Source organism: Phacochoerus africanus, chromosome 3, assembly GCF_016906955.1.
Source record: "Phacochoerus africanus isolate WHEZ1 chromosome 3, ROS_Pafr_v1, whole genome shotgun sequence".
Taxonomy (NCBI): Eukaryota; Metazoa; Chordata; class Mammalia; order Artiodactyla; family Suidae; genus Phacochoerus; species Phacochoerus africanus.
In genome coordinates, this window is record NC_062546.1 from 131,627,572 (window position 1) to 131,650,032 (window position 22,461).

Sequence of the window (22,461 nt, forward strand, 5' to 3'; positions counted from 1 at the left end):
AAAAAAAAAATTAAGATCCGCAGGCTAAGGTTTCAAATACCATGTTCTTATAAAATCCTTTGGTTTTGCACCTGTAAGGGTTGGAGTTTTGATGTCACTACATTTTTATACTCATAGCTTTTAAACTGAAAATTTTAGTTCTAATTACATTTACATATTAACCTCTTTGCTTAAATCTGCAAGGCATGCAACTGTTTTAAACTAATACTGCCAATATATTACTAATGTGAGACTGAAAGATTTTTAATTTTTCTTTTTGGGTTTTTCTGTCAACAAGATAGAGCCACTAGGGTTGTCTAATAGTAATAATAATTGAAAAAATAATTCTTATGATTGTTATTGGACACTTAATTTGGCCCATTTGCTTCCCTTTTTGCCTCCCAATCTCCAGAGACTGGTTTGTTTTTCATGATATATTTTAACATTTAAGTGGTTTTCAAGTAAAAACTATTAAACAAGTCCTATTAAGAGGAGTCCAGGAGTTCCTGTTGGGGCTCAGTGGGTTAACAATCCAAGATCTCTCCTCGAGGATGCAGGTTCCATCCCTGGCCTCGCTCAGTGGGTTAAGGAGCTGGTGTGGCTGTGGTGTAGGGCAGCAGCTGCAGCTCCGATTCAACCCCTAGCCTGGAACTTCCGTATGCCGTGAGTGCAGCCATAAAAAATAAGAAAAGGAGTCTCTCTCCAACCCATGTCCGTCCCTTCTCATGTAAGTATGCTAGTTTTTGTTTACCCCTTTTGAAAATATAAGCAAACATACATGTACATATGCAGTACATATACATTCTTGCATAAAAGTTGGGCCCCACACTATTTTGTACCTGACCGGTTTTTCTCTTAACCATACCTTAACATTTTTATTCTCCCACAGTACTCTGCTGTATGGATAGACATCTGGGTTTTTTCCAATATCTTTTTACAAACAGTGCCATAATGAATACTCTTATCATTTAGGGAGAAATTCTAGAGGGAGGGTTGCTGTATCAAAGAGTAAATGTATATGATTTCGCTAGTTAGGCCAATACTTCCACAGGAATTCTACCATTTTTATTCCCATTAGTAATGCTGACAAGAGTGCCTGAATCTCCCCCACGGCCCTACCAAGAGAAGAGATTGTCAAACTTGGTTTTGACCAGTCTCTTTTGAGCAACGGTACAGTATGTTGGGTAGTTTTAATTTATTATGAAGGAGAAAGAGCATTTTCTCATGTTCAAGAGCCATTTGCTTTTCTTTTTCCAGACCATATTTTTGGCTCATTTTTCTATTAGGTTGTTCCTAAGTTTGGAAGATTTACTATATTTGAGTTTTAACTGACACATAACATAGTTTCAGGTGTACAACATGATTTTATGCATATATTTAATCTCAAAATGATCACAGTAAATCTAGTAAATATCACAGCTACAAATTTTTCCTTCTCTGATGAGAAACTTTTAAGACCTACTTTAAAACGTCCTACTATATTATATGGTATTCTTACCTACAGTCACAATGCTATACACTGCATCCCCAGGACCTATTCATTTTATAACTGGAAGCTTTGCCTTTTACTACCTTAATCCATTTCACCCATTCCTATCCCCTACCTCTAGCAACCACCAGTCTATTCTGAGTTTGCTGTTTTCAGATTCCACATGTGAGGTCTTTCTCTGATTTATTTTACTAAGCAAAACGCCCTCAGGTTCCATCCAAGAGCTCACAAAAGTCAGGATTTCCTTTTTTTTTTTTTTTTTAATGGTTGACTCTGTGTGTGTGTGTGTGTGTGTTCTTTATCCATTCATCCACTGATAGACACTTAGGTTGTTTGCATGGCTTAGTTATTATAAATAATGTTCCAATGAATATGGGTGCAGGTATTTTTTTTGTTTTTTGCTTTTTGGGCTTTTTAGGGCCACATCCACAGCACATGGAGGTTCCCAGGCTAGGGGTCAAATTGGAGCTACAGCTGCCAGCCTACACCACAGCCACAGCCACAAAGGATCCAAGCCGCATCTGTGACCTACACCACAGTTCACAGCAATGCTGGATCCTTAACCCACTGAGCGAGGCCAGGGATCGAACCCGCAACCTCATGGTTCCTAGTCAGATTCGTTTCTGCTGCACCATGATGGGAACTCCAGATTGCAGGTATCTTTCTGAGGTATGATTTTACTTCCTTCAGAAAAATACCCAGAATTGGAATTGTTGGGTCATATGGTAATTATATTTTTAATTTTCTGAGGAATATGTATACTATTTTCCATAGTGGTTGCAGCAATGTATGTTCCCACCAACATTGAACAAGACTTCTCTTTTCTCCACAGCCTAACAGTTATGAAGTGCTATCTCATTGTGTTTTGATTTGCATTTCTCTGGTGATTAGTGAGTTGAGCACTTTTTCATGTGCCTGTTGGCCATCCGTGTGTTTTTGGAAAAATGTCTATTCAGAACCTCTGCCCACTTTTTCTGCCGATTTTTAAATGATTTCTTGCTGAATTATTTTTTCCATAAATTTTGAATATTAAAACTCTTACCATATATATATGATTTGCAAATACTTTCTCCCATGTAGTAGTTTGACCTTTCATTTTGCTGAAGATTGCTTTACCGAAGATTTTTAGTTTGATGTAGTCCCCCTTGTTTATTTTTGCTTTTATTGCCTTTGGTGTCACATCAAAAAATCACCAAGACTGATGTCAAGAAATTCACCACCTACACTTTTCTTGTAGGAGTTTTATGGTTTCAAGTGTTAACATTCAAGTTTTTAATCTAATTTGAGCTGAGTTTTTGTATACTGCAAGATGATGATCCAGTTCTGTTCTTTTGCATATGGCTGTCCAGTTTTCCCAATAGCATTTACTGAAGAGACTGTCCTTTTCCCATTGTATATTCCTGATTCCTTTGTTGTAAATTAACTGATCATATGGGCTTATATCTGGGCTCTCTATTCTGTTCTGATCTGTGTATTGGCTTTTAAGATAATACCATATACTGTTTTGATTATTACAACTCTGTGATAGTTTGAAATCAGGAAGGGTGATGCCTCCAGCTTTGCTCTTCTTTCTCAAGATTACCTTGGTTATCTGGAGTCTTAGGTGGTTTCATACAAATTTTAGGATTGTTTTATTTCTGTGAAAAAATGCCATTGCAGTTTTGATAGAGATTGCATGGAATCTGTAGATTGCTTGGGTAGTATAGACATTGTAACAATATTCTTAGCCATGAGCACAGAATATCTTTCCATCTGTGTTGTCTTCCATTTCATTAATGTCTTATAGTTTTCAGTATACAGGTCTCTCACCTCCTTAAATTCCTAGATTTTATTCTTCTTGATACAACTGCAAACAGAATTGTTTTCTTTTTCTGTTAGCTTGCTACTAGTATACAGAAACCTAATTGGGTTTTGTATATTGATTTTTGTAAACTGAAGCTTTATTGAATTGATTAGTTTTATGTTATATGCAATAGAGACATTTTTACTTCTTTTCCAATTTGGATGTCTTTTATTTTTCTTGCCTAAATGCTCTGGCTAGGACTTGCAATACTATGTTGAATAAAAGAGGTGAGAGTAGGCATCCTTGTCTTGTTCCAAACCTTAGAGGAAGAGAGTTCAGCTTTTCACAGGGTACAATGTGAGCTGTGGGCTTGTCATCAACAGCCTTTATGTTGTTAAGGTATGCTCCCTCTATGCCTGCTTTTTTTTTTTTTAAGTGATAAATGGATGTTAACTTTTGGCAAATGCTTTTCTACGTCTATTGAGATGGTCATATGATTTTTGTCCTTCACTTTGTAAATATTGTATATCACATTTAGAGATGTTGAATTATCCCTTGCATCCCTGGAATAAATCTCATTCGACCATGGTGTACGATCCTTTTACTATATTGTGGAATTCTGTTTGGTGACATTTTGTTGAGGATCTTTGCATCTAATGCTTATCAGTGATATTGGCCCGTAGTTTGCTTTTCTTGTGGTGTTGTGTGCTTTTGTTATCAGGGTGATGCAGGCTTTTAGTGTTTGGAAGTGTTCCTTCCTCTTCTGTTGTTTGAAAGAGTTTGAAAAGGATATTAATTTTTTTAAATGTTTATTTCACCCATGGAATATTGACATTTTTCAATGTTTCTACTTACTTCCTTTGGGTTTTGAGTCCAGGTAATCAAGGAATTTACCTACATTTTCTTCTGAGAATAATTTTCATTTTTTATGTCTGATTCATTTGAAATTGAAATGTTTATTATGAAGCCAGTATTTATCCTTTTCCACATGGCTAGTTTATTAGACCAATTGTTTACATTCTTTATTTTTCCCACTGATTTAAAATCTCAGTTTTATCATTCACTAAATTTCCAAATGTACTTGGATGAATTTCTGGACTTTTAAAAATTATTTCCCATTAAATTTGTCTATTTTTGTACCAATCCCACATGTATTCTTTATAGAGGAATTTATAACATGTTCTAATATCTAGTAGGGTTATTTTATAATTTCTAGGTGTTTTGTTGTATGTACCTTCCAATGGAACTTAATTATCACCACCTTCTATATTTCTCAGAAAAAAAGTGACATCTTGTTAATGATTAGTCTTCCTATCAGTGTGCTTCCCTTTCTTTCCAATTAAACTTTACAAGGATATTTTACGATTTTCTTCCTGTTGGTTTGGTAAAGGTTTTTTTTTTTTTTTTTTTTTTTGTTTTGTTTTTGGTCTTTTTGCCATTTCCTGGGCTGCTCCCACGGCATATGAAGGTTCCCAGGCTAGGGGTGGAATCGGAGCTGTAGCCGCCACTCTACGCCAGAGCCACAGGAGCACGGGAACTGAGCCGCGTCTGCAACCTACACCACAGATCACAGCAACGCCGGATCCTCAACCCACTGAGCAAGGCCAGGGATCGAAACCGCAACCTCATGGTTCCTAGTCGGATTTGTTAACCACTGAGCCACGATGGGAACTCCAAAGGTTTGGTAAATTTTTCCATATTTTTTATATCTAGTGCTTTGTTTTTGTTACTGTAAATTAAGTCTTCCATCCTACCTTTTAACTGCTTTTTGTTTATACACACACAAAAACACAAAGACAATTGATACTTCGTTGATTTAACTTGCTAAATGCCAAGCGTCCCTGTTAACCTATTATGCCTTACCCCTAACATGTAGGTGATGCTGTGAACCACATTTATGCTTTGACAACTGGCTCCTTGTTAAATCCTGCAATAGGATTCCTCTAGGGGGAGACAAAAACAGGATGAAGGCTCCTACCAGTGCTACGCTTGGTCGGTCGGGGCAATTGGTTTTACTCATCAAACTTTATTTGCTTCATTGTACATACTGCCCCAATTTGTCTTACCCTTCTTCCTTTAGAGAAAGAAGCACCCACTGGGTAGCTCCCCTTTCTTAGAAGCCCAGGTTCTGGTTCTGAGAGACCCATGTGAGGTTCTAATAACCTCAACTTAGCCCCTTTGTTCTCGGAGTCCTGGAGAACAGCATTGCTTTCTGTAGATACTGTTAACCACCTTTTGTTTTTGAGATATACTTCACATACCATAAAATCTACCTTTTGAAGTGTACAATTCAGTGCTTCTTAGGATAATTCAGAGTTGTGCAACCATCACTGTATCTAAAATTTCATTACATTTTCCATCAGCAGTCGCTCTCCTCTCCCCCAGCAACCACTAATCTATTTTCTGTCTCTATGATTTACCTAGTCTGGACATTTCCTATAAACAGAATCATACAATCTGTGGCCTTTGGTCTCTGTCTTCTTTCACTTAGCATAATCTTTCCAAAGTTTATCTATGTAGCACATAAGTATCTATTCCCTTTTACAGCTAATTAATATTCCACTGTGTGGATATACCATTTTATTTGTCCCTTCATCCAGTGATAGGACATTTGCGTTATTACCACTTTTTGGCTATTAACAATAGGGCAGCTATGAATATTTAAGGACAACTTTTTATATGAACATATCTTCAGTTCTCTTGGATAAATATCTAGGATTATAATTGCAGAGTCACCTGGTAACTATGTTTAACTTTCTGAGGAACTGCCAAACTGTTTTCAACAGCAGCTGCACCATTTTCCATTCCCACCAGCAGTATTTCTGCACATCCTTGCCATCTCCTATCTTTTGATTCTAGTCATCCTTGTGGGCCTGAAGGTGGTGTCTCATCATGGTTTTGACCTTCATTTCCTTATGATATAGGCCTTTTCCAGTGCTTCTTAGTCATATGTATATCTTCCCTGGAGAAAGGCCTATTCAAATCTTTTGCCTGTTTTTTTAATTGGGTTGTCTTACTATTGAGTTGTAAGAATCATTTGAGTAGGAAAATATACTCAATTTTTATTTATGAAAAGCTGATACATAATGAAATCTCAATCTTACCTATCACACTGGTCTATTATGGATATATAATGTGCATATTCATATTACAATGTGAAATATTGTGAGTTATGACAGCTAATTCATTTGCCACCAGGCTAGATACATCTGATAACAGCATGATTTAAACCTTCCAGGTAAAAGGGGGTCCACTTTTGTTATTAATTTCTGAGTTACACTCCACCGTGGTGACACAATGTTATTTTTGTTATTTCTGGTGACAGGTTCAAAAAGAAGGTGTACTTTCTACCTTGGACTGAGAGGTATGACCAAGTCTGTTACTGTGCTGTATTTCTCCTTTTACGGCCTGTAGTTTCTGCTCTACGCTGTGTTTGGGACTGTATAGCTAGGAATGGTTGTCCTTACTGAGAATCATGGTCTTCAGTATCACAGAGCATCCACTGTCATATAAGGTTTTTTTGGAATTCTCCTTTTGTAGGCAAGTATATAATTGCTTTATTTTTAGTTACAACTGTCTCATCTTTGTCTATTTTTTTTATTTCTAACCTTTCTGAATCCTTGTTTAAGGTTGGATTGCGCTTTGTGAAGCTAAGTCATCTCTTTAGGGATGAGTTAGGCCAAACTGTTTATTATTACCAGTATGTTTGGTAATAGTTCAGTCATTCTTATATTTCTATAAATCACATATAAATTCTTTATAGGACCTGGTTTCTTCCATTTTGATGCTTAGGGAGACTTATATATATATATATATATTTTTGTCTTTTTGTTGTTGTTGTTGTTGTTGTTGCTATTTCTTGGGCCGCTCCCGCGGCATATGGAGGTTCCTAGGCTAGGGGCTGAATCGGAGCTGTAGCCACCGGCCTACGCCAGAGCCACAGCAACTCGGGATCCGAGCCGCATCTGCAACCTACACCACAGCTCACGGCAACGCCAGATCGTTAACCCACTGAGCAAGGGCAGGGACCGAACCCGCAACCTCATGGTTCCTAGTCGGATTCGTTAACCACTGCGCCACGACGGGAACTCCGAGACTTATATTTTTGATCTACTGGGCTACCTTTTGATTAGTGTCTTTTAAAAAATGAGACCAAGGGGAGGTCCTGTGTGGCACAGCAGAAATGAATCCAACTAGTATCCTTGAGGATGCAGGTTTGATACCCGGCCTCAGTCAGTGGGTTGGGGATCTGGCATTGCTGTGGTGTATGTCGCAGACATGGCTCAGATCCTCTGTGGCTGTGGCGTAGGCTGGCAGCTGCAGTTCCAATTAGACCCCTAGCCTGGGAACTTCCATATGACTTCAGTGCGGCCCTTAAAAAAAAACCAAGAATATTATTTGTCTATTGATTCCTTATCATATATTCAAATTAGCTAGTAGTCTTTTTCTCTCCCCCAGTGTCTAAATTTCAAATAGGCTTTTACTTAATTAATAATCAGTAAACTTATTCAACTTTCAATATACTCTACTCTCCATGTATATAATAATTATATCTACATTGTTAAAGCATATTATCATCATAAAGTATTTTGTCACCTTTAATTGAATTCACTTAAATCAGTAATTTTTATGTGCCTGCCTGGGCTGTCACGTTCTTGGATGGTAGCAGTGTGTAAAATGTCAACCCATTTAGTCTACAGAGGTACAGGCTTACTACTGTAGGAAAGTCAGTTACATTGGTCACGGATAACCCTAAAGTTTAATATCAACTTTCTATCACTCTAAAGAATCACTATTTTATAATACCACAAACAGTTTTCTAGTGGTGACAAATATATTCCCTAAAACATCTGGTTAACAGAGAAAGCAAGAATTCTGAGCAGGGTCTACAACATTGGTAATTATATACAAGCTTTCAAACTTTTCCACCAAAGTTCATCCCTGAGCAGTAAAAGGGATTATCAGAGCTACAAAGGAAGGCCCACTTCTCCACTCCACCCCTCACATACACAGCCTTTCATGTATAAATGAAAAGCACTAAAACACTAACGAAAAACAACTACAGCTGACTGTGTTTCTTTTAAAAATTTATGTCTGAAGTTTACTACAACTAGGGTTAGTATTTTTCCCTAGTGATATGTATTTGATTTCAAATAAGCTATTTTTAAAAGAAAATACATACTGCACATTACATTCAGTCTTAAGCTTGTTTTCTCAAATTTTTAACTGAACTAAGGATTTTTAAAACTTTCAGTAATTTTTTAAAATTATTTTCACCCAGACAGTTCTCAGCTAAACAATATTTAACAATTCTCTATTCACAGAATTTTACTTTGCATTTAGTATATTCAGAAGATTAATTTCTAGTAAGATACCAAAAGCAGTAATACTTATGAGATTTATTCACTCCATACACTTCTATTTCTAATAATAAGCACACCCCTAAATTTCTTGCTACATTATACTTAGAAACGGTGACCAAAAAGAAGCACCTTTTAACATGGGTCACTGGCTTTTACAGGTTCAAATGGCTCTGTCCTAGTGAATAGTTCAAGTGAAAAATATTAGCTCACAGGCCTGGTCTCTGAACTTATAATACATCTGTTGCCCAAGTTGTTAGCTCACTGCTGCCCACCTGCTGTCCTGAGAAAGACAAAGCAAACCCAACACTTTTTTGGAGCTTTGTGCCTTCCTCCTGTACTGGACTCCCACAGGTAATACCTGACTGAAGATGGGCATAAAGAAACAAAGAGCAGGATAAGATCACACCAGCCTCAGAAACTGAAAATGGATACAACCTGTGAGTATTTCTAAAAAGGGGAATGAATCTAAGAAACAATGTGCTATGAGAGAGAAACATTTAATACAGTTAATTGTGTATCATTAGGCTGTTCCAGGTCCCTGTTACCTGTGTGATTTAATTGTACAACTTTATGAAGAAACTGATGCATGGCCTGAGTAACTTTCCAAGGTTATGCAAGTAAGGACTGACAAATCTGGGATTTAAACCCAAGCAGTCTGGCTCCAGAATCTATACCCCTTAATGTGCATGCTAAATCAGATTTCCTGAAATGATAAATATAGTCATTGATATTTTGAAAAGAAAATCCCAATAGGAAGGTTAAATAACATTAAGACAATGCAGAATAGATGACTGGTAGGCAGGTGTGAGAAGGTGGACAGAATGAGAATAGCTGAATGTTTTCCAGAACTGACAAAAGGCACAGAATTTCATTCAAAAAACAGTATGCCCTGAACAACAGAAAGAAAAATACATAAAGAAAAACTGAAAAAAGCACCAAACAAAAGATACCACAGACTGTATTCTCTATACATAACTGAGATAAAACACTATGAAGGCTTTAGAGAAAAATAAAAAATGATCAGATAGGGTTTATTAGGTTTTTTCAATTTAGAAATGAGGAACTGTAAGTGTGAACATTTTTCTAAAAATGAATTAACATTTTTAAATGTTCAGAACAGACCCGAAAGGAAAAAAAGAATAGATGGAAAGCCTGACTGCTGCACAGAGCTGTCATTCCCACTCCTCACTCCACTCCCAAATTAACATTTAGTTTTTAGGTTTTCTGTAATTCTAATCAGTGAGATTTTTTTCTGTAGCATAACAAAATGACTCTAAAATTTACCTGGAAAAAAATTTAACTGGAGGTCAAAATGGACCAAAATTGGACAAGCCAATTGAATAATAAAAAATTCAAAGAATAATAAAAGGTAAGCATAATTAAAACTAGAAATTTTAAATATGGGAGTGGATATCAGTATTAAGATTTATCCAACATGAATATTTAAACAAGTATATCTGTATATACAATATGACTGAGGACTTTTTTTTTCCTACATAATTACTTGGAGAAATTTCTTAACAGAGTTAGTTAATTTCAGAGTTAGAGTTAATTTATGACACATCCATACCATGAAATACTGTCCTGCAATTGAGGATGAAATAGTTCTGGGTATACTATCTGATATATTAAGTAAATAAAAGCATTTTTTTTAAATGATGTATCATTGCAATTGTTTTACAAAATTATCACATGATAGAAAAATATCTGGAAGGATATACCAAGGTATAGAAGAGTCTCCACATTTTAAAAAATGTCTGAGTTGCTTAAGTGTTTTTCATCAAGCACACGCTGCATTTATAATTTAAAAGGGCTGGTGGAAAATATTATGTAAGAATGCTGAAATATAGGCAAAAACAGATCTCAGAAATTTTTGAGACAGTTGATTCACCAGATACAAGGTACAGGCCTTCCACAACACTGGTGGAGGTGGGTGGGGGAGGTCAAAAAAAGAAAACCCATGTGATCCATTCAGGAAAGAAGGTGGAAAGGGAATTAGAAAACAAAGGAAATTGGTGCAGTTCTAGTAAAGATAGAGTTGAATTAATTTTTTAAAAATTCAATCCTATGTTTCCACAGGGAACACTTACAAAACAAAGTAACACAGGAAGGTTAAAAACAAATGGATGGTGACTCACTGGGAATTATGATAAGGAAAGCTAATACCAAAAGGTTATTTACAGTATGATGCCACCCATATAATGCTTTTGAGATGACCAAATTTTAGAAACAGGACAGACTGCGGTGGAGGTGGGAGGGGAGCAGGCAGAGGATGGATATAGTTATACACAGACAACCAGAATCCTAGTAAGTTTGGAACTGTCTTGACTGGATATTGATACTCAAAGTTCCAAAGGGACAAAATTTTATACAACTTAACACACATTTGGGGAAATCTAAATAAAATTTGTGGACTGCAGCAATGTTAAAACCCTGGTTGTAATATTATGTTAAAACCCTGGTTGTAATATTATAATATTATCTGCAAAATGCTGCTGGTGAGGGAACTGAGAAAAGTTCAAGATATTGCTTAAAGAATTGAATATAAATCTACAATCACTTAAATACAAATTTTTTAATTTTTTTTTTAATCTTTTTAGGGCCGCACGCATGGCACATGGAAGTTCCCAGGTTAGGTGTCTAATCGGAGCTGTTGCTGCTGGCCTACGCCACAGCAATACCAGATCCGAGCTGCATCTGTGACCTACACCGCAGCTCACAGCAACACTGGATCCTTTCTTAACCCACTGAACAAGGCCAGGGATTGAACCTGCAACCTCATGGTTCGTAGTCAGGTTCGTTTTTTGCTGTGCCATGACTGGAACTCCAAAAATAAAATTTAAAATAAAAGGGTACTACTACAAAGGTTAAAATGAAAAACACAGGCAATACTAAATGTACATAAGGCTACAGAGCAAGGAGAATTCTCATACATAGCTGGTGGAAGTGTAAACTGATTCAACCATTCTGGATAACAACATATACCCACCCCTAGGAATATACCCAATAGAAATGCATTATGTACATTCACACACAAAAAAATTATTAAAGGTTCCTGGCAGCACTGTCTATAATAGCCGACAATAACTACAACAAAATGAATAAATAAAATGTACTGTATTCCTGCCTGAGAATGAACAGATTGCTCCTTTGTCCAGTGTGAACAAATCATACACCTATGATACTTAAAGAAAGAAACACAGACCCAAAAGACATACTTTCTGATTCAATCTAGATGAAGCTGAATAAAAATATGCTTTTGATTAATGCTGCCACAATGGTAATTAACCTTGAAAAACTTACGTGAAAATTCCAGATGTATACCTATGTTTATTTTTAAAATATAAATATACCACACAACTATTTAAAAAACAAGAGCCAAGACTGAAATGAATGAGACAAAATTCAAGACAAAAACTTTAAATGATGTAACAAGTATATTTTAAGATGATAAAAATGCAAACCTCTAAGACAACACTCACAAATCTAATTTTAAGAATTAACCTATTAAATACCAGATTTGATTTAATAATTAAATTTGTGCTTAAAAATTCTGCAAAAAAATTCATACCTAGATAACTTCACTTATAAATTCTAGTGAACATTTAAGGAAAAAACAGCAATATCATACAAACTCAAAAAATAAAGGAGAGAAAACATTTAGTAATCATTTTGAGTCCTGAATTACCCTCATACCATGTCAGACAGACATTACAAGAAAACTACAGCTAAGATCCCCTCATGAACACAGATACAAAAATACTGGAAGTAGGGAGTTCCTGTTGTGGCTCAATGGTAACGAATCTAATAACCAGGAAGACATGGGTTCAATCCCTGGCCTTGCTAAGTGGGTTAAGGATCCAGCATTGCCATGAGCTAAGGCGAAGCTTACAGATGTGGCTTGGATCTGGCGTGGCTGTGTCATGGGCCAGCAGCTGAAGATCCAATCTGACCCCTAGCCTGAGAGCCTCCACACGCCATGGGTGCATCCCTAAAAAGAAAAAAACAAAACTGAAAGTATTACCACATCAAATCCATCAATATGTACAGAGGATAATTCAGATTCCACATAAACATGCGGAGAGGGAACATAACATAATAAAGGCCATTTATGACAAACCCACAGCTAACATCATACTCAATAGTGAAGAGCTGAAAAGCTTTCCTCTAAAATCAGAAATAGGGAGTTCCCGTCATGGCGCAGTGGTTAACAAATCCGACTAGGAACCATGAGGATGCGAGTTCAATCCTTGGTCTTGCTCAGTGGGTTAAGGATCCGGCGTTGCCGTGAGCTGTGGTGTAGGCTGCAGATGCGGCTCAGATCCCATGTTGCTGTGGCTCTGGCGTAGGCTGGTGGCTACGGCTCCGATTAGACCCCTAGCCTGGAAACCTCCATATGCCGCGGGTACGGCCCTAGAAAAGGCAAAAAGAAAAACATAAAATCAGAAATAGGACAAGGATACCCCACTCTTGCCAAATCTATTTAACACAATATTAATAGTCCTAGCCACAGCAATATATAACAAGAAAAAGAAAAGCCATCCAAATTGGAAGGAAAAAAAGAAAAACTGTCACTATTTGCAGATCACCTGATATGTAATACAGAAAACCCTAAAGCCTCCACAAAAAATTGGAATTTGGTAAAGTTGCAGGCCACAAGGTTAATATACAGAAATCTATTGCTTTTCTATACATTAATAATGAGCCATCAGAGAAAATAATAAAACAATCATTTAAAATTGAATCAAAATAATTTAAATACCTAGGAATAAATTTCAAGGAAAAGAAAGGCCTATAAAACACTGATGGATAAAACTGAAGATGATACAAATAAATGGAAAGATATCCTGTGCTCTTGGATTGGAAGAATATTGGTAAAATGTCCATACTACACAAATCAATCCACAGATTTACACAAAGGACCCCAAATTGCCAAAACAATTTTGAGAAAGAAGAGAGCTGGAGGTATCATGGTCTTTGTCTTCTGACTATAATGCAAAGTTACAGTCATCAATACAGTGTGGTGCAGGCATTAAAAACAGACACAAAGATCAATGGAACAGAATAGAGGGCCCCAAAATAAACCCATATACTTATGGTCAAATAATCTATGACAAACGAGGCAAAAATACACAATGGGGAAAATAAAGTCTCTTCAATAAGTGGTACTGGGAAAACTAGACAGCTATATGTAGAAGAATGAAATTAGAACATTTTCTCACACCATATACAAAAATAAACTCAAAATGGCTTAAAGACCTGACACCATAAAACTCCTAGGAGAAAACACAGGCAGAACACTATGACAAATTGTAGCAATATTTTTTTTGGATCTGACTCCTAAGGCATAGGAAATAAAGAAAAAATAAACAAAGAGGTCCTAATTAAACTCAAATGCTTTTGCACAGCAAAGGAAACCAACAAAACAAAAACACAACCTACCAAGAAAAAATATTTGCAAGTTATATCACTGATAAGGGGTTAATATCCAAAATATATAAACCCATACATCTCAATATCAACAAAACAACCTAATTAAAAAATAAGCAGAAGATCTGAATGGACATACAGATGGCTAAAAGGCACAAGAAAAAATTCCCAACACTACTAATCATCAGAGAAATGCAAATTAAAACCACAGTGAAATACCACTTCGCATCTGTCAAAACAGTAAGTTCTTATATGGGTATGTAAACACACACACACAATGGTATACTACTCAGCTATGAAATAAAGTTTATCATTTGCAACAATGTGATGTGTCTGGAGGGTATTATGTTTAGTGAAATAAGTCAGAAAAATAAATACTGTATATTACAATTAATATATGGAATCTAAAAAATAAAATGAATATTGAAAATTTTAAAAAGTCAAAGATTTATTTTTAAAACTTTTATTAGGAGTTCCTGTCATGGCTCAGTGGTTAACAAATCTGACTAGGAATCATGAGGTTGTGGGTTCGATCCCTGGCCTTGCTCAGTGGGTTAAGAATCTGGCATTGCTGTGAGCTGTGGTGTAGGTCACAGACATGGCTCAGATCCTGTGCTGCTGTGGCATAAGCCGGCAGCAACAGCTCCGATTAGACCCCTAGCCTGGGAACCTCCAAGCAAGTCACAAAATATATAGTCAATCCACAAAATCCAGTGTGAAATATCAAGCCATGAAGAATTAGAGATGGAAAGTTTAAAAAGTTGTATTTACGGATTTGTTTTTAAAAATACTAATACCTGACAATAATATTAGCAAAGCATGTGCAAAATCTATAGACTGAAAACACAAACAATGCTAAGAGAACATAAGGAAGACCTAAATAAATGGAGAGTTATATCATATTTATGCACTGGAGTTGTCAATATCAAATTAACCTATAAATAAAAACCATTCCAGTCAAAAGCCTTACAAACTTTTATACTGCAAGCTACTAAACATTGCTTAAAGAAATCAAGACAAAAATACATAGAAAGACATCCCGTATACACAGATTAGAAGAATTAATAATGTTAAATTGCCATACTACCCAAAGTGATCTATAGAATCAATGAAATCCCTATCAAAATCCCAATGGCATTTTTTGCAAGATAGAAAAATCCATCCTAAAATTTATATGTAATCTCAAGGGACACTAAAGAACCAAAACAATCCTGAGAATGAACAAAACTATAAGCCTCACACTTCCTGATTTCAAAACATTTTTCAAAGCAATACTAAACAAAATAGTGTGGTATTGGCACAGATACAAACATAGACAAACAGAACAGAGAGAAGAGAAATAAAACACATAATATGGTCAAATTATCTTCAACAAGGATGCCAAAATTAAACAAAGAGAAAGACTACACATTTTTCAAATGTCCACTGAATATTCAACAAATGTTGCTGGGAAAACCAGATATCCACATGTAGAAGAATGAAATTGCATCCTTAATTTAACCATATAAAAAATCAGCTCAAAATGGATTAAAAAACAAAGTATAAGAAACTATAAAGTTCCAAGAAAAAAGCATAAGGGAAAGCTTCACGACATTGAATTTGACAGTGATTTCTTGGATGTGACACCAAAAAAATGGGCAACAAAAGCAAAAAACAGACAAATGGGACATGGTTGTGCCCAGGTATTCCACAGGGTTTGGTTCCAGGAACCCCTGTGCATACCAAAATCCATAAGTGCTCAAGTCCCTTATGTATACTGGCATAGTATCCACCTCCTCCCATATACTTTATATTTTTTTAAATTTTTTTGTTTGTTTGTTTTAGGGCCGCACCCATGGCACATGAAGGTTCCCAGGCTATGGGTCTAATCAGAGATATAGCTGCCAGCCCACACCACAGCCACAGCAATGCTGGATCCGAACCACGTCTGTGACCTACACCACAGCTCACCGCAACGCCTGATCCTCAACCCACTGAGCAAGGCCAGGGATGGAACCTGCAACCTCATGATTTCTAGACAGATTTGTTTCCACTGCGCCAGGACGGGAACTCCCTCTCATATACTTTAAAGCATCTCTAGACTACTTATAATAGCTGGTACAATGTAAACATAAGCAATGCATTGTAAATGCTAGGTATGTAAATGCTATGTAAATAGTTGTAAATGCAGTGTAATTTCTGTGTAAATAGTTATCAGTGCGCAGAAAATTCAGATTTTTCTTTTTGGCACTTTCTTGAATTTGGAGGGAAGCTGTGGATACAGAGAGCTGACTGTATATCAAATTTAAAAACTTCTGGAGGAATTCCTAAGATGGCAGAGTAGTAGAATGTGAAGCTCATCTACTCCCACAAACTCATCAAAAATACATCTACGTGTGGAATGAAACAGAGAAAATTTATGGAACAATGGTGAGAGATCTCAGGATTCTGACGGAGCAAGAAAATCCCAGGTAACTGGATAGTACTACAGAAAAAAGAAAATGAGAAAGGAAGCAGGATGGCACCTGCCCCTAGGAGGGAGCTGGAAGAGAAGAAAAGTTCCTACACACTGGGAAGCCCCACTACTGGGGGGGAGATCAGCCAGGACAGAGGAGGAACTTCAGAGTCTTGAAGGAGAACACACAATCGGTTTACAGCAATTAAAACGGAAAAAGACTTGCACAAATAGTCAGTGCTACTGCCCTGCACTCCCCAGCCCTAAATAACTGTGTCAGTGAGCACAGGGGCTAGGAAGTAAAATGGGCTTTAGAGATCACACTCACGGAGAGAACTGGGGCTAGTGGTATGAGAAGAAACTGGGGTTGGCGGCACAGAAACAGCCTAGAGGGACTAGGGTTTAGGGTGATCACATTTGAGGGTGTAAACTGAGAAGACCCAGACTGACTTAGAGGCCAGGCACCACTGATGGGGGGCGCTGGAGGGGAAGGGTGGGATATAGCACTACAGCACATGCTCTCAGGCAGCAGAACTCCATATCCGCCAGCTCCAGGAGCCCTAGAAATAGGAGCTGCTTCTGGCAAAGGGGAGGGTTCGTGGAAGCCGCTGGCACACACCCACCTCCCTCAGGGACCCCATCCCTAGCAGCCACCCAGCTCCAGAAGAGGTAGAGAGCTACCAGAGCTCCCATCAAGTGCTCTGGGTGCATGTGAGCCACCCCCCAACCCCCACCAAAACCGCCAGGACCAGGCACCAGCTATTTCATCTACACACCTGCTGTCAAGGGGACCACTAACATAGATAAACAATATAAGATGACAAATAAATATGTTTCAGACAAAAGAACAAGATAAATACACATAAAAGCAACTAAATAAAGAGTAAATAGATCACCCACCTGAAAAAGAATTCAGTGATGATAATAAAGATGATCTGTGATCTCAGAAAAAAGAATAGAGGAACAGACTGAGAAGTTACAAGAAATGCTTAACAACAAAAATAAATTCAAAATGTATTAAAGATGTAAATGTAACACTGGATACTATAAAAATTTTAGAGAAAAACATAGGCCAAACACTTTTAGACATAAACTACTGCAATAACCTCTCAGATCTGCCTCCTAGAGTAATAACAATAAAAACAGAAATAAACAAATGGGACCTAATTAAACTTAAAACCTTTTGCACAGCAAAGGAAACCATGAACAAAACAAAGACAACCTACAGAATGGGAGAAAATACTTGCAAATCAAGCAACTGACAAGGGATTAATTTCCAAAATATACAAATACCTCCTGCAGCTCAATAACAAAAAAACGCATAACCCAATCAAAACATGGGCAGAAGATCTAAGTAGACATTTCTCCAAAGATAACATACAGATGGCCAAGAAAAGACATGAAAAGATGCTTAACATCACTGATTATTAGAGAAATGCAAATCGAAACTACATTAAGGTACCACTTAACACTAGCCAGAATAGCCAACACCAAAAATTCATCAAAAATATAAATGCTGGAGAGGGTGTGGAGAAAAGGAAACCCTCTTACACTGTTGGAAGGAATGTACATTGGTGCAACCACTATGGAAAACAGTCTGGGGTTTCCTCAAAAAACTATAAATAGAACTACCATACGATCCAGCAATCCCACTCCTGGGCATCTAATTCAGAGAAAACAATAATTTGAAAATATACACACACCCCAATATTCACTGCAGCACTATTTACAATTGCTAAGACATGGAAGCAACCTAAATGTCCACTGACAGAGGAATGGATAAAGAGGATATGGTACATACATACAATGGAATACTACTCAGCATAAAAAGAATGAAATAATGCCATTTGCATCAACATGGATGGACCTAGAACTATCATACTAAGTGAAGTTAGGCAAAAGACAAACATAATATGATATCACCTATATGTGGAATCTTAAAAAAAAAAAAAAGGATAAAAATGAACTTATTTATAGAACAGAAAGAGACTCACAGACTTTGAAAAACTTTTGGTTACCAAAGGGTACAGGTTGTGGGGAGGCAGAGAGTGGGGGTTTGGGACTGGCATATGCACACTGAGGTATATGGCATGATTACCCAATGGGGACCTGCTGTATAGCACAGAGAAGTCTACCCAGTATTCTGTGATAATTTATGTGGGAAAAGAATCGGAGAGAATGGATATGTGTATATGTATGACTGGGTTACTTGGTTATACAGCAGAAATCATCATAGCCTTGTAAATTAACTATACTTCAATAAAACTTAAAAGAAGAAATGTTAAGAGTTCCCGTTGTGGCTCAGTGGGTTACAAACACAACCAGTATCCATCCATGAGGATGGGACGTGGGTTTTATCCCTGGCCTCACTCAGTGGGTTAAGGATCTAGTGCTACTATGAGCTGTATTGCAGGTTGCAGATGCAGCTCGGAACTGGCATTGCTATGGCTGTGACATAGGCCAGTAGCTGCAGCTCTGATTCAATCCCTAGCCTGGGAACTTCCATATGCCCCAGGTGCAGCCCTGAAAAGCATATTAAAAAAAGAAAGAAGTGTTTAACAAGGAGCAAGAAGATTTAAACAACCAGAAAACAAAGATGAATAACACAGTATTTGCAATGAAAAACACGTTAGAAGGAATTGATAACAGGATAACTGAGGCAGAAGAATGAATAAGTGAGGTGGAAGAGAGGTAGAAATCATTTCCACAGGAAAAAATAAAGAAAAAAGCATGTAATGAATGGAGGACAGTCTAAGAGACCTCCGGAACAACATTAAACATACCAACATGTGAATCATAGAGGTGCCAGAAAGACAAAAGAAAAGGCCAGAGAATATATTTGAAGAGAGACTAGCTGAAAACTTCCTTGATATGGAGAAGAAAACACTCACTCAAGTTGAGGAAGCAAAGAGAATTCCATACAGGAGAAACCCAAGGAGAAACACAGCAAGATACACACTAATCAAACTGACAAAAATTAAATATAAAGAAAAAATAGTAAAAGCTAGAAGGGAAGAGCAACAAATATATACAAGGGAACTTCCACAAGGGTATCAGCTGATTTCTTAGCAAAAACTCTACAAGCTAGAAGGCAATAATGGCAAGATATGCTTAGGGTGATGAAGGTGAGGAACCTACAGCTAAGAACACTATACCAAGCAAGGTTCTCATTCAGATACAATGGAGAAACCAAAAGCTTTACAGCAGAGCAAAAGTTAAGAGAATTCAGCATCACCAAACCAGCTTTACAACAATTTTTCATAAATAGAGAATGCTGTATCAAAACTTCATGGGAACCACAAACAAAAAAAGTACATTAGACACATATTAAAAAAATCCAAAGTTGTCAGAAAATCACAAAAAGAGAACAAAAGAGGAAGGAATGAAAAAACAGAGTTCCCGTCATGGCATGGCAGAAACAAATCCAACTAGGAAAAATGAGGTTTCGGGTTCAATCCCTGGCCTCACTCAGTGGGTTAAGGATCTGGCATTACCATGAGCTGTGGTATAGGTCACAGATGAGGCTTGGATATGGCATTGCTGTGGTGCTGGAAAGCTGTAACTCCGATTAGACCCCAGCCTGGGAACCTCCATATGCCACAGGCACGGCCCTGAAAAGACCAAAAAAAAAAAAAAAAAAAAGAAAGAAAGAGAAAAAAGGCCAATATCAACAAATACAAAACAATTAAGAAAATGGCAACAAGTACCAATATGTATCACTAATTACCTTGAATGTAAATGGGACTAAATGAGCCAACCAAAAGACATGGACTGGCTGAATGGTAAAAACAAACAAAAAAAAAAAACAAGACAAGACCCATACATATACTGTCTACAAGAGACACGCTTCAGTTCTAGAAATATATACAAAGTGAGAAGATGGAAAAAGGTATCCCATGCAAACAAAAATCAAAGGAAAGCTGGAGTAGCAATACTTCTATCAGACAAAAAAAACTTTAAAATAAACATGGTTACAAGAGACAAAGAAAGACATTATCTACTGATCAAGGGATCAATCCAAGGAAATAAAACAACTGTAAATATATATGCATCCAACAAAGGAACACCTCAATATATAAGGCAACTGCTAACAGCCATAAAAGGATAAATTGATGATAACACAAAAATAGTGGGAGACTTTAATACCCTACTTACAGCAATGGAAAGATCATCCAGACAGAAAATCAACACAGAAACACAGGCCTTAAATGTTACATGAGACCAGATGGACTTAAAAGATTTATAGAACATTCCATCCAAAAGCAACAGAATACACATTCTTCTCAAGAGCACAGAGAACATTCTCTAGGATAGATCTAATTATGGGCCACAAATCAAGCCTCAGTAAATCTCAGAAAACTGAAATCATATCAAGCATCCTTGCTGATCACAATGCGGTAAGACTAGACATCAATGATAAGGAAAAAAAACAGCAAAAAGACACAAACATGTGGTGACTAAACAATATGCTACAGGAGTTCCCGTCGTGGCGCAGTGGTTAGCGAATCTGACTAGGAACCATGAGATTGCAGGTTTGGTCCCTGCCCTTGCTCAGTGGGTTAACAATCCGGTGTTGCCGTGAGCTGTGGTGTAGGTTGCAGACGCGGCTCGGATCCCGCGTTGCTGTGGCTCTGGCATAGGCCAGTGGCTACAGCTCCAATTTGACCCCTAGCCTGGGAACCTCCATATACCGTGGGAGTGGCCCAAAGAAATAGCAAAAAACAAAAAACAAAACAAAACAAAAAAAAAACAGTATGCTACAAAACAACCAATGGACCACTGTAGGAATAAAGGAGGAAATCAAACAATATCTAGAGACAAATGAAAATTAAAACACAGGAGTTCCCATTGTGCCTCAGCAGGTTAAGAATCCAACTAGCATTGATGAGGATGTGGGTTCAACATCCCTTGCTCAGTGGGTTAAGGATCTGGTGTGCCATAAGCTGTGCTGTAGGTCGCAGATGCACTCAGATCTGGCATTGCTGTGGCTGTGGTGTAGGCTTGCAGCTGTAGCTCTGACTAGATTCCTAGGCTGGGAAGCTCCATATGCCATGGATGCAGCCCTAAAAAGCAAAACAAAACAAACAAACAAACAAAACCTATGTAGGAGAGTTCCCGTCGTGGCTTAGGGGTTCATAAATCTGACTAACATCCATGAGGATGCAGGTTTGATCCCTGGCCTTGCTCGGTGGGTTAAGGATCTGGTGTTGCCATGAGCTGTGGTGTAGGCTGCAGGCTGCAGATGTGGCTTGGATCCCTCATTGCTGTGGCTGTAGTGGGCCGGCAGCGACAACTCCAATGTGACCCCAGCCTGGGAATATCCATATGCCGTGAATGTGGCCCTAAAAAGCCAAAAATAAATAAATAAATAAATAAACCTATGGGATGCAGCAAAAGTAGTTATGAGAGAAGTTTATAGCAATACAAGCCTCAGGAAACAAGAAAAATCTCAAATAAACAACATAACCTAAAGCAATTAGAAAAAGGACAAACAAAACACAAAGTTAGTGGAAGGAAAGAAATCATAAAGATCAGAGCAGAAATAAATGAAATTAAAACAAAGAATACAATAGAGGAGTTCCTGTTGTGGCTCAGTGGTTAGCAAATCCAACTAGGAACCATGAGGTTGCGGGTTTGATCCCTGGCCTCAGTGGGTTAAGGATCCGGTGTTGCCAGGAGCTGTACTGTAGGTTGCAGATGTGGCTCAGATCCCATGTTGCTGTGGCTCTGGCGTAGGCCAGTGTCTACAGCTCCAACTTGACCCATAGCCAGGGAACCTCCATATGCCACTGGAATGGCCCAAGAAATGGAAAAAAAAAAAAAAAGGATACAATAGAAAAGGTCAATGAAATGAAAAGTTGGTTCTTTGATAAGATCAACAAAATTGGAAAATTCTTAGACTCATTAAAAAAAGGCTCATATCAGTAAAAATTAGAAAGGAAAACAGTGTCACAAAGGACATCACAGAAATACAAATGATCAT

The 22,461-nt window shown here is 37.5% G+C and overlaps 1 protein-coding gene across 4 annotated transcripts in view; it reads right to left on the bottom strand.

Moving 5' to 3' along the window:
* Window positions 1–22,461, bottom strand: part of WDSUB1 (WD repeat, sterile alpha motif and U-box domain containing 1) — a 70,421-nt gene that overhangs the window by 658 nt on the left and 47,302 nt on the right. The gene's annotated exons all lie outside the window — the stretch shown is intronic.